The sequence below is a fragment of the Pezoporus occidentalis genome, unplaced genomic scaffold, assembly GCF_034315485.1.
Source record: "Pezoporus occidentalis ecotype Australia unplaced genomic scaffold, CSIRO_AGI_Poc_V1 ctg223, whole genome shotgun sequence".
NCBI classification, from domain to species: domain Eukaryota; kingdom Metazoa; phylum Chordata; class Aves; order Psittaciformes; family Psittacidae; genus Pezoporus; species Pezoporus occidentalis.
In genome coordinates, this window is record NW_026914106.1 from 461,669 (window position 1) to 474,770 (window position 13,102).

General features: G+C 46.6%; 1 protein-coding gene across 4 annotated transcripts in view; it reads right to left on the bottom strand.

Moving 5' to 3' along the window:
- CSMD2 (CUB and Sushi multiple domains 2) overlaps positions 1-13,102 on the bottom strand; it is a 291,426-nt gene that overhangs the window by 197,281 nt on the left and 81,043 nt on the right. The gene's annotated exons all lie outside the window — the stretch shown is intronic.

Consider the following 13,102-nt stretch of genomic DNA (forward strand, 5'->3'; position numbering starts at 1 on the left):
AAGGAAAATACAGTCCAAAAATAGGCTGCACTGGAAAGAATATAGAATACTTGAATATGAGGTGGTGAAGTTGCAGCTAAAGTGCAGGTAAATCCTTAACCAACGCCTCTTACAGCAGTTTCACAGAATTTAAAGCAAACTCTATAGGCTTCCACAAGCCACTTCCAAAAGATTCACTCAAATCATGGGTTTAGAGCCCAATATAAAACCCAATAAGGACAACCAAGCCTAGGAACGACACAATCAAATTTGAATCAGGCCCATCTGCAGCATCTTGTATTGTAGTTCTTTTTCATTAAGGCTGAAACATCAGAGGAAGGAAAACACGGTCATTCAAAGCTGAGAGATGGTTTCTCACTGGAAGCAATTTTGTCACGGGCACGAACAAAACCAGATGAATTCCTACGAGCAAAGGGAGGTTTAGCCTGCAGCTCTGCCAAGGAAAAGAGGAAGATTAAAAGGAAAATGATATGCTAGTGTAGACAGCATGCAGCAGAATAAAATACAACCCAAACTGTGTGTAAGCATGTGGAGTGAAGCATAAATCCCTAACGCTAAATGATGCAAAGGCTCTACCTTTTACCTTTCTGTCCTGCCGGGGTACAAAGCTTTAGGATTATGGGATCGAGATTGGAACATTCCCTGCTTTATCTCCCTCCACCAGCAGCCCCCAGCTGCCTCCTCAGGGTGAGCCCCAGTGCCAGAGTGCTCTCTAAGGCAAGCACACTGACAGCATCCCTCACAGCAAGGGAAATTACAGTCTAATCTGTAATGAATACAGGATTATGCTGCATCCAGCCAGACCACCTTGTTTTCTAGCTAACCCACTTCCACATTAAATACAACCCTACCACCTTAACCTTCATTAATTTTAATGGCACATTCATCTCCACTCCTGCACTGCTTCAGCTCTTTTCATTTCTGCTGTGACCCCAGGCTCTCAGCACCCATCTGCATGCAGAGGAGCAGCCCAGGAGAGCACAGCCAGCACCCCGAGGACACAGCGCTGGGCTCCTGTCTCCCCAGGCCACCTTCCACAGGTAAGGCTCCAAGAGACAAGGCTCTTTCCCCTGCTCCCTGCCCCAGAGCACTATTTACACCCTTGCACAAAGCTCCTGGAGCTGGGAAGTTCAGCAGCAACGTTCACATGGTCGTTACTATTTCTGTGCAGGGTTTCGTAAGGGGGGATGCCATCAAACACATCAGATGGGTTGAAAAGCAGTGCAGAAACGTTTCATTTTCTGTAACGAGACTTCAAACCCCAATTTAATTAAATTACCCATGCCAATTTTTTTTAAATGAACCCATTCCTGCTTTATGCTTCCATCCTTTAAAATGAATGACTAAAACTTCACTATAAATAAAAACCTACCATTTCTAAAAGTCAATTGCTAACACTCGCTGCTCTCAATGAACTGTGAGGAATCAGACAACCCTGACCTGCAATGGTATCCTCCAATCGCACTCCCGAAAACAGGCTCTCATTTAAAAACTCTGCTTCATTTGGCTGCCTTAACTAATGCCCTGTTACAGGACAGCCAGCACACACGTGCTCCCAGAGGGAGCAGCGCGAACTCCTGGATTGCTTTGCATTCCGTGGGGCTACATCCAGAGCTGGGCTGAGCACAAGTGCTGCAGAGCTGCCCGCAGGATGCGCTGCCAGTCATGCCCCTGAGGCACTTGAGCAGAAGATGGATTTGGGCAGCCCCGACCATGAGCTGATGGAGGTCACCATCCCTGCGGTGGGATGGGGAAGAGTCCAAGGACAGAACATCCCCAGCTTCCCAAAACCCTCCCACAGCCCGGCTGCGAGGTGGAGTCCAAAGAGGCTCTGGAGAGGTCCTCCTGAACCCCAGCCCAGCACGGGCAGCCCGTGCCCTGCTTCACTGCCGAGTGTGACTCCCTGAGCTGGTGCAGTCACTGCTTTCACTGCAACGGATCTGGGATTCTGCTCCAACGTTCCCGAGAAGAGATAATACTATTGCTCATACTTGGCTGCCTCTAACAGCCAGGCTCTGATCGCTCGAGAGATTAATAGAACTGTATTATTTACATCAGATGTCGCACAGAATAATATTATTAAAGCTTTGTCTTACCCATTTACCAATTCCACTGTAGATTAGTAGCATGGATTTTCTTCCTCCCCATAAAAGATTTGTTCCCGGCAATCAACATAATATTTTCCAGTGATTGTATGGAAATGAATGCAGCCACACACCAGATTTGTACAGATGAATAGAAGGTCCTGTTAGTCATTTTGTAGCTAGGTCTGTTTCTTTCCATGATGAATTTAGAGCAGTTTATTTCATTTGTCTTGATTTGAGCAGCTGCCAAACTGTTATCTTATTTTCTGACAGAGGAAATAGGATTATTCTACTGCAGTTGCACCTGGAGAGGTCTCCAACATACCTCAGACATCACTGTCCCAAGAGCTATTCAGATATACTGCCCTGGAGACCTCACTTCAAGATGACACAGTAAAAGAACCATAATCATGGTGTTAATTGTCAGCACAGGCACAAACAGAACCAGACCAGAGAACTCTGGAGAGGAGACTGGTGAGAACTCCAACTGTCTCAAGAGGCGATGTGAAACACGATGATCTGAGAGCAAGGCAGAAGTGGCATCTTTTCAGTAAAAACTCTGAAGTGCGAGGACATGGAAAACCAACCAAAACCTAAAGCTTTCCCACCTTCTGCAGTTTTCAGTCTAACCTTCAAATCCGCTTCCTAGCCAAAAAGAAACCTGTAGGGCACAAGAGCAACCTCTGCCCAACTTCATTCCCTTCTGCTCCAAATTCACCCTGCTTTTCTATCTCTTGCCTTTCAGTTTGGGCCCCTTTTGTCCCGTCCTTTCAAACCCACGCATGCTCCACTGACTTATCTCTTAGCCTTCATCTCACCCTGAGCACATCATCCAAGACCTGCATGCTGCAGAGCTTTTACAGAGCAATGAAGATGTGCTTCCCTCATGAAGCCTGATCTGTTAGTACGAAACCAGGCGTCTCTCAGATTTCAGTGCACTGCTTGAAAATGAACTGAACAAGTTGGAAATGGAAACAACAGATTTGAGAGGTTTCCACCATCCACTGCTGGGAGCTGCTAACAAGTAGCTCAGAGCTCCCACAACTGATCTGCACCAGAAGCTTCATTCCATTCACTGATTTCTTGCCTCATTTGTTTCTTCCCTTCTCACCAGGCTCTTCCCCTCTTTGCCCACCCCCTTGCCCAGGATCACTACCCTGGCAGTTTCCAACATGAGCTTTCAAACCCCAGTTCTTGTCAAGCCGCATCTCCTCGTTCCAGTTCATTCGAAATTAATTAGGAGTTTTGAAGTCATTAGATGTGACTCAACGCACCCTTGGCCAGCATCCCACCATCACCACGCATCCAGCCTAATTACATCAGCCTCTCCCCAAACCCCATCGCTCTTTTTGTCAGGAGAAAAAGAGGGAAAGAGGCAGAGAAATGGTTCTCATCCGGCTCATCACACTGAGAGCTTCCTGCTACCTTAAGCAGCTCAGGGACTTTCAAACCATGCAGACTCCAACCCATCCCTCGCTGGCTCACCACTCCAAAGAGAAATCTTCTCCCTTTCCTATTCAAATTAATTTTCAGCTCCATTTTCTCTATATATTGTTCGAATATAAAATAACCCCAACATTTAATACATCCAGATCCTGCATTCCAGTCTATTACCCTATTTACATAGCTAAAAGCAGCTTTTTTATTGCTTGAATTATCTATGGTAGTTTACAACAGATATTTCAGTGCTATCATTGTTCTAACCTTGAAATCTTATCTAGAAGTGCAACTTTTATGATAAGAGGCCATACATTATCTCCTCATTCCCAACTGATTTTCATTCCTAATAAAAAACCAGCGAGGAAAGCAAGCAAGCCATGCCAGAGCAGGCACTTCCAGCTCCTCAATCCTGTTATTACAGCAGGAATAATTTATAAATCCCAATGAAAGGATGCTACACAGACCAAGCAAAATAACAAAACCATTGACTTAAACTACTTGGCTCAGCCATCACTGCACACTCGTCTCCAAATCAGCCTCTGCTACGCTTTGTTTAACCCTTCTCTTGGTTCTCATGCCCTTCCTGAAACTAGAAGGGGTGGGAAGTCAAGATACCCCAGGGAAACAGAGGTCCCTTCTGCCACAGATCCAGACTGGGCTGAGCAGGGCAGGATGTCACTGCACTGTATTTGTTACCTTCCTAGACATTAAAGGAGAGAAACAGATTCTTGAAGGAGAACCTATTTCCATCACTGCTTCCAAACTTAATCAGGCTCCCGTGCACGATGTGGACAGGGCACCTCTGGCCAGCGCAATGTGAGCTCCAGTGGCAGGGGGAGATCCACAAGGACCGATTTCCTCTCTCTCTTCATCCATAACTGTTGGGGCAAGAACCACAGGGATACTCCATGACTCCCTAATAGCTTCCACCAGGGTTTTAATGCAATCTGCTTTAGTTCAGAAGATTTTTAACCTTCAGAATAAGTAAGTGTCCAGTGTGTGCTGCAGGAAAGGAAATAAACGCTATCTTTTTCATTTCATTTTATCCTTTTTTATGTCATGATTTGTTTCCAGTACAGGCAACGGAGATAAAGCTGGATGGAAACCTATTTTTTCCCCTCTAATATTTCTTTGTTCACTAAAGAGCAGCTAGACAGTTACTTTTGGATAATAACAGGCCAGAATGGTTCATCATCCATCTTTTTTGTGGTAGTATTCTAAGGCTCTTTTGGAAATTCATGTTCAATTTTCAATTTACCTTCCTGGAATGCGCTGCAGCAACTTCAGTGCAGCTGCCCCGAGTACCCAGCGAGCCGAGAGAGGATTAATTTAGATTTGATTTAGTCATCCCACTACAGCAGAGATTTAAAACGTAAAAGCAGTAAGATCCTGGGATACAGCAACAATCCTGGGTACCTGCAGGGATGCACCGAGCAGGGATCCTGCACATCTGGGACTTCACACCACTCACAATTCATACTTTCAAATGAAAGTCATTGCTTGGTGAGTGCAGTAGAGGAAACCTGGCTGGAACAAAGACCCAGCCACTGACCCTGGCTGAAGAGATCTTTTGCTGGGCCCTAAAGAACACGGCTGTGCTGGAAGACACTCGGACATCGGCAGATGCTTCGTTCCCAGCCCCAGTGGTCCTCACATACCACCCCAACCTGGGATGCTCTCCTGCATCAGGAGCCTAATCAGCGAGGCACTTGAGAATGTGATTATCTTTGTGAACATGCTCCAGTCCTGCTGCTTTCCAGTGCCACAACACTTGAACACAAGCTTAAATTAAAGTAGGTGGCTAAGTGTTCTGCTTAGCAGGAATGGATTTAAGTGTACGTTTAAAGGCTTCATTGAACTGGCATTTAACAGCTGCAGAATAACTTGAAAAAACTTCCCTGGGGAGGAGGCTGCTTTTACATTTCTTTTCTCTCTTCCTCCCTGAGCTGGGGTTAACAGCTCCATGGGAAACAAAGACCTGCACCTTGCTGTAACATAAAAGCCAAGCCAAGGAAAGCAACCCTGCAGTGGTTATCAGCACCAGAAGACAACTGCAGGAACCAAACGAAAGCAGAATTAAAACCGCAGCCCCGGAGACTTCAGCTGCCATAGCAGATTAAGCACGTCACTGTGGTGTGCACATCAAGACTGAAAGCCAAGGCATCAGCATGAAAAAAGGGTGTCAGATTTGGGAACCCAGATTTGAACTGATTCTATCTAGACACTGGGTGCCAGTGTTGATCCGCTCTGCGTTGTGCTGGAGCATGTCCCCGGACAGGGAATGCTCTTTGTTCTGGTTAAAAAAGAAAGCCACTTCCAACTTTAGAGACCACACTGTTTATCTGCCTATTGATCTCCTCGAGCACAGAGAGCCAGAAACAGAAACCGTAGCCAACTACATCTGTTTCAATAAATATTTCACAGCAGAGGAAGGGCATTCACCACAACATCACTCCTGGTTGCTCCAGCCACTTCTCTGCAGGGACTGCAGGGTGGCAGCAGCCCCTCCTGGGGCCGGAGCTGGCTGGGAACCCAGGGTGCTGCTGCTCCTCAGGTCTCACCTACAGCACTGTGTTATCCCTGCATCCGAGCACAAGGACCTGCAGAGCCCGCATCAGCACCAGGCAGCTCCACCTTCTTCTAATGGCTTCCAGACATCTTTCCTACCCCTCACTCCTGGCTTTCAGGAGCCTTTGGAGGGGCAGCTACTAATGTATTCCCTCTTACAGTTCTGTTCTATACCTTCTTTTTACAAGGGCATGCAGTGACAGGGCAAGTGGGAATGGCTTTGAACTGATAGAGGACAGATTTAGATTAGATATTCATGGACTCACAGAACAGTTTGTGTTGAAGGGACCTCAAAGCTCCTCCAGCTCCAACCCCTGCCACGGGCAGGGACCCCTTCCACTGGAGCAGCTTGCTCCAAGCCCCTGTGTCCAACCTGGCCTTGAACACTGCCAGGGATGGGGCAGCCACAGCTTCTCTGGGCACCCTGTGCCAGCGCCTCAGCACCCTCACAGCGAAGAGCTTCTGCCTCAGAGCTCATCTCAATAATCTCATCTAAATCTTGGCACTGAACAGGGCTGGCTGGGGTTGATCTTTAAGGTCCCTTCCTACCCAAACCATTCTGCGATGCATTAGGAAGCTTGGCTGCTCAACACCAGTAACTGCCAATACTGCAGGCATAACGAACTGGGACACCAGCCTTACAGAGCAGTACTTTAACTCAGCAGTGATATCCATGGTTAGTGGGGAAACACCCTTGAGAACAGGAAAGGTGAAATATTACACCAGCGAGTAGGTCCACAGTAAAAGCAACCAGGAACACTGAGCTCACAGCGCTGACACCTCCATCCATAACCAGAAAGCAAACACGTTTCAAGGATGGTGCCACGAAGAGCCCACGAGCAGGCACAGCAATGGGGTGGGTTCTGCTTCCAGCACCACAGATTCATTACTAATTTGTGGTCATAACTGATTAAAGGAAGCCCCTGGAAGGTAATTTTATCTTCCTCCACTGAAAACAAGGCTGAAGTGATCTCATTATGTCACAAAAACACGCCTAGGGCTCAGTCCTGTTTCCTGCACTCACAGGTGCCCATCTTGCAAAATCTGCCACAAGCACAATTTTGCAAGCTCTTCAGTAACATGCACTCATCTCAGAGAACAAGGTTTCGGCCTCACCTGGGATCTCCCCAGTGCCTGAATACATTCAAAAGCAAGAGCTTATTCTGATTCCAAGGACCTTACTCTGATTTCAAACCCTCGTCTGGTACTCAAAGGTGGATGCTGCGAGTCACCACTCATATGCAGAACCAAAGCACATTAAATAACCATGCACGGCACTCCTCAAGTGAGGTTTTCTCTGATACAAACACTGGTCACTTGACGCAAACATCCCGAATTTAAATGGGAAGGCGACTTCCCTGTCACTTCTGAGCATGTGGCCTGAAGGACGCGGGTGTAATTTCATGCACTTTCTAGACAAGACATGGCTGAGCTGCCTCATACACTGCCAGGCCCTGCGGGGACACATGCAGCCCTGCCAGCTCGCATCACCAGTGGTCCCTGTTGAGACCTCTGCACTGACATGGGCACTTGAGAGGGAGTGAGAAATGTCCAGCCATCCACTTAACACTTCCGCAGCTCCAGTGGCTGCAGGCCACCCTTCAGAGATGGAAAACTCTTACCACCACCTGCAGCAGCAGCCGCAGCGTGAGCACGCAGCTCCCGTTCTCCCATCTTATAGCTGGGGACTGCAGGAAAACCTGGAGAGACCGCTCATTACACAATGAGCATCCCTTCCATTACCAGTGAACATCCTTCCATCGTCCTCATCAGTGACATGGCAGGAATTCACCTTGTTTAACCTCTCCCCAGACAAGACACTGGGAAGCTCTACTCGAAGTTGGCCCTATAGATCCAGAAATGCTCATTTAATTTCTACCTAGTATCATGGTCTAAATACTTCAAGGAGACCTTAAACACACAAGGAATTGCTGCAAAGAGATGTTACAAATGAAAAAAATCCATCCGTACATGCTACAAGAGGCATCCATTGTATAAATGTTGTCATGGCAACAGGATACAGGTTTGCTTCACAGGACACTCAGAGCCCCTTTGTGGAAAGGGAAGGAACCGGGACTGAACCTTGAGAAGGAAGATGCCTCAAGACCTCACAACTGGCCTGAATCCTGTTCCACTCCATGCAGCAAACCTATGCCTTGCTTAAACCTCACATTACCACTATTAAAGGTCAATTTTTTGGCTTTGATAATACAACTCTACAGTGAGAAAGAACCGAGTGAGGGTTCAACTGTAAGCACACAAATACCATGTTATGTTCCCACATGGAAGTAACTCAGGAAGGAAAGCATTCAACATGAAATAGCTCAGCAGTACTTCCGTCCACTTCCATTCTTCCCTGTTTCTTCAATGACTCTTCATATGCAACACAAGTCCACCCTCTCCAAGGGCAAAGATGCAAACCCTACTTTAACCTACGGTGAGGACCAGGGGAAGCAGAGGTTCACCCAGCCAAGACTGCATTCTCCACTGCAGATGCTATTTAATAGAAAACCCTAAATCTTAACCTAAACAGCCTTCAGCTCCTGAACCCTTCAAGCAGCCAAAGCACACCCGGGCAAAGCATGGAAATTCAACCCCCTCAAATGCCCACACTGGGAAGAAGAATTCGCACAGCACCTATTTGACATGCAATTCAGTCAGAAACAAGTAAACCCCCTTCCTCTGGAGTAACGCATCAGGCACTCTGAAGGAAAACACCCGAGTGGGAAAAAAAATGGGGTCCATTATAAAAGATAAAGTAGCAAAGGTGACAGACAGGTAATCCTCATACTCAGCAAGAGCTCACTAAAGCTTGCAAGAGATCCATGTAGAGGACTTCTCCGTGACTGGCACCACAGCCTGCACTACACTAGCTGAGCCGAAACAGGTATTTTTAGGCTAAAACCCTCTATGAGCTGCTCGTCTTGCTGCTGCTCCATTCCATTCATTATACTTTTAATCATGTCCAAACAACCGAGCTATTAAATAAATTCCAAAGTGGCACAGCAGGCTGTGTCTTATGCAAGCTAAAGATCAGAGCAGTCGGAGAGAAAGGCTACTCTGGCTGCAGATTAAACCTCCCCATTCTTACAAAGCACAAAGCAACCGCTGGACTCAACTGCTGCACATTCAGGATTATGGCTATTTCTCAGCCCCATCTCCTGCCGACATCATAAAAGGCATTTGGGACATGATTTACTTTAAAGAAGTTGCACAAAGAGGGCAGAAAGTTATATAAGGAACCTTTCAGTAATGAAGTCCCTGCTGCCAACGCCTTTGTTCCCCTCCACGAGAGCATCTTTTAAGTGCAGATTTCTACACTGCAGCACTTGAAGCCTTCCCAGGCAGCTTCAGCATCCTGTAAACTGTTGTGAAAGGAGAAGCTCTCCTGTGCTGTGACCACGAGAGATGCTGCCCTGCACACCTTCCTTCCTTGCAGCAGAGCCACTGCTAAACTTGGAGCGCTGTTCAGACATCCCCCACCTGCTTCTCTAAACGCTGCAAGGTTTTACTGACCTCAGGGATGCTGTGCTACAAGTGAAAAGGAAACCAACATCCCGCATTACAAGACCAGAAAGAAATTGCTATTGTTCTACAGCACATTCCAGTTTCATCAAGCAATTCCCACAGGGACAAAAGATGCATCTCCCTTCTTACCAAGCCTCGTATTTGGGAAGGGCAGTCCCTGAGCAAGGTCTACAACCCGTGCCAGCAACACAGCACACGTTCTGTCCCTTGCTTTGTTACTAACAGAGGCCTAGACATGGATTAAACACCTGAAGAATATAAATGAAAATGCATTTCATAAGCAAGGATAAAGATACTATCTCAGTCATGGAATTACGCCTGCCATTCACCCCATCCCACCTCAATTCCTCATCTTTCAAAGGCAAGTAAACTCACACTATTCATTCTTACAGATTATTTGCTCCACATGTGAGCCAAGCATTTTCACCCATAACTCCCATGCCCCTTTCCAAATCACTGCCCCCAAATTCTTCCAAAAAGATGAACTAAGCTCTACCAGATCTTTGCTCCAACAACAGCATCAATTCTCTTGACCAAAGGCTTCAAAGCTCACTTGACTCCCAGTTTTTCCTCTGCTCCTTTTGCCCCCCAACTCCTCTGCTGACAAAGCAGCTCCTGCTGAGGAGCTCCCAGGAGATCGAGACCCGGAATAGAGCCTGAGCTGGGCTCATCCCAACAGCCCCACGGGGTGGCCCAGGCAGGCAACGGCTCCCTTCTGCTCTCACTGGGACTACAGACAGCGGTCTGCTGCAATTCCAGCCATGACAAAGCTCCCGAGCACTGGAAAGCTACCCGAGGCTCTTGTGAAACCGGGTATAATCCACAGTACAGAAACAGAAAACCTAACAACATGTGGCATTTATATAATAGCTTATATGTTCCAAGCATCATTTGGGCATTACCTGCAGCCCAGGGCACTGGTCAGCCAGGCTGGAAGTCTATTTAGCATTAGTTCTCATGGGATTTCTGAGAACAGATTCTTCACTTGGGCCAGAAATGCCATAAAACACATCTGCTTAGAGGCAGCACAGTCCATAAGCTTTCACTGCAACAGCCTCCAAAGACTAACACCACACTTGTTCAAGCCCTAAAAAGTTTTCATTTTAATTTGATTTCTAAACAAAAACTTGGGACAGTCTTTCCTTTTATCCAAGACACCTGTCTAGTTCAGCACCACAGCCTGAAACAAACATTCCCAGGGAGAATTAATGGCTATCATTTCTGTACACACAAGTTGCCCCAGGCTTTGCTGTGCTTTGGTCCAACGCACTTGCAGCTACTGAGATTTTTCTATGAAATACCAAAATTACAGCTGGTTTCCCACTGAGAATCTGCTCATACATAATTACGGACCTGGAACAAGAAAACTTCCATTAAGTTTTGCTTCCACTGACTTTATCTACCAGCCACCTGAGGCTACCAGCTCAGGAGGACCCTGACACGCAGGTGGCATCAGTCAAACACCAGCAGATGAGGGTGCTGGAAGATGGGTTTGGATAGAGGCACCAAGAGAGCACGTACAGACAACTCAGTCATGTATTCACAACAGAGCACAACTGCTAATGAGATTACTATGTGAAATATGCTAGCACAAACTCATTTCCTCCCACTGGATGTTCCTGCCAGGCTGGTCTAATTTTATAGGATGAGAGGTTGCATGGGAGGAACAGGATAAAAGCGACACCAACGGCTGTAAGAAACTGTAATCAGCACAAATGTTCCTCTGCGTTAGTTTACAGAATTAAAGAAATAATCATGCCTGGAAGATGCATTTCGGGAGAGCCTGGGACCCGGAGCTCTACCCAGGACACTCTGGAAAACATACATGCAATGATTTCTGACGCAGCAGGCAGAGCCAACTGCTCTCTCTAGAAACTCACAGGGTAACTTTGGCATCGCCCGTACGTCACCTGCACCAGGACTCGAGTAAATCTTGTGCTTCAAATACTGTCTGCTTCCCTCATAGCGAGGGGGCTTGTGTGGTTTTTAATACGAAGTAAGTACTCACTTGATGCCAAACTACAGCATCCGCTCTCTTAAGATACAGCATCACTCCGAATGCTCGCGCTCAGACATTTCTGAGCTCTCGCCAAGTACGAAGCACGAGCACTGAAGTGATTAGTCTGCAGGAGGTGAAAATCCATGGAATGTAACGACACAGCACTGAAAGGAAAGCTCCAGCAGCGAGTGCTCAGGCTGAGTGAAAGAAGGGAATGGTCTAAAAACGATAGAGGGGTTGGAAGAGGCTGAACCATGAGCTGAGCCCACGTTCAGAGAGGAACGGACAGACGCTTGCATCTTCGGCTACAGAAGGTCTGCAACTGAACATGCAGTCACTAAAACCCATCACCCCGGCTCACAGAGCACAGAACCAAGTACAGATAGAAAGAAAAGCAACAGTGGAAGAACCAAACCAAACCCTGTGAATTTTTCTCCTCCATAAGGCCATGGGAAAACAATCATGGAATTAATGTGCTCCTCACCAAACACACAGGAGATACCATTGTCACACATGCATCTCAAAGCAGGGCACAGGGAAAGTTACCAGTCCTGCAAGAGAAGTACCCCAGTTACATCTCGGCCGTTACATGCTACATAAAGAAGCATCTGAAAGACTCATCTTAAACACCATCAGACAGAAATAACAAGGAAAAAAAGCTCAACAACTAGCCACTTCTTCCAGCAATAAGCTCTAATGGATCAGTTGGAACCCCTGTTTTTATGCTTTTTATACCCACCCTCTTTCTTTTCTTCAGCTTTTGTGCGAAGCTGAAAATATCCAGCCATCCCAGCCCTGCTGTTTATGGAGGCAACAACAGAACTGCCAAATTCCCCACCCTCCATTCTCAATTGCTTATTATCAAGAATGGAGGCCACAAGATTGAAGAACCAATGTGTATTTATATCTCTTTGGCAGAAAGATCTGTATTGAATGAATGAGCTCATATTTTTCCCAGTCTGAAAGTACCAATGGCATGTGATTTGTCATCTGGACGCAGTATTCCCAACACAGAAGTACCTGGATATGAAAATATAACAGACAAGAAACAGCTGGATTCACACCAATGCTATAAAAGCACTTTTAATAGCTAAAATCGCAAATTCCTTCATTAATATTAGTGCAAGTTGTGCATTAAACTGTTTTGGCCTTAAAATTAGTTAAAAGATTAGGAAGAAATAGAACCTCTAGGAAATACACCAAACCAGCACTGAAAATTAACAGAAAAGGAGTTCAGTGCATCTCCAACATGTGCTCAGCAGTTGACACCATCGGCCCAGGCCAAAGACCACGTAGATGGTACCTTCCCACTGCAAAAGCAGACCTGCTCTGGGGCTGCGAGATGCTCCTAGGTAGGAAAACCCCAAGGTCAAATCAGAACAACCGTATCCAACACGTATAAAACCAGGAGGAGTTAATCCTTGAAGTGAAAGGGGTTTTAAAGACCTGGCCTGTCAATCAACTATGACCAGGGAGGATGGGG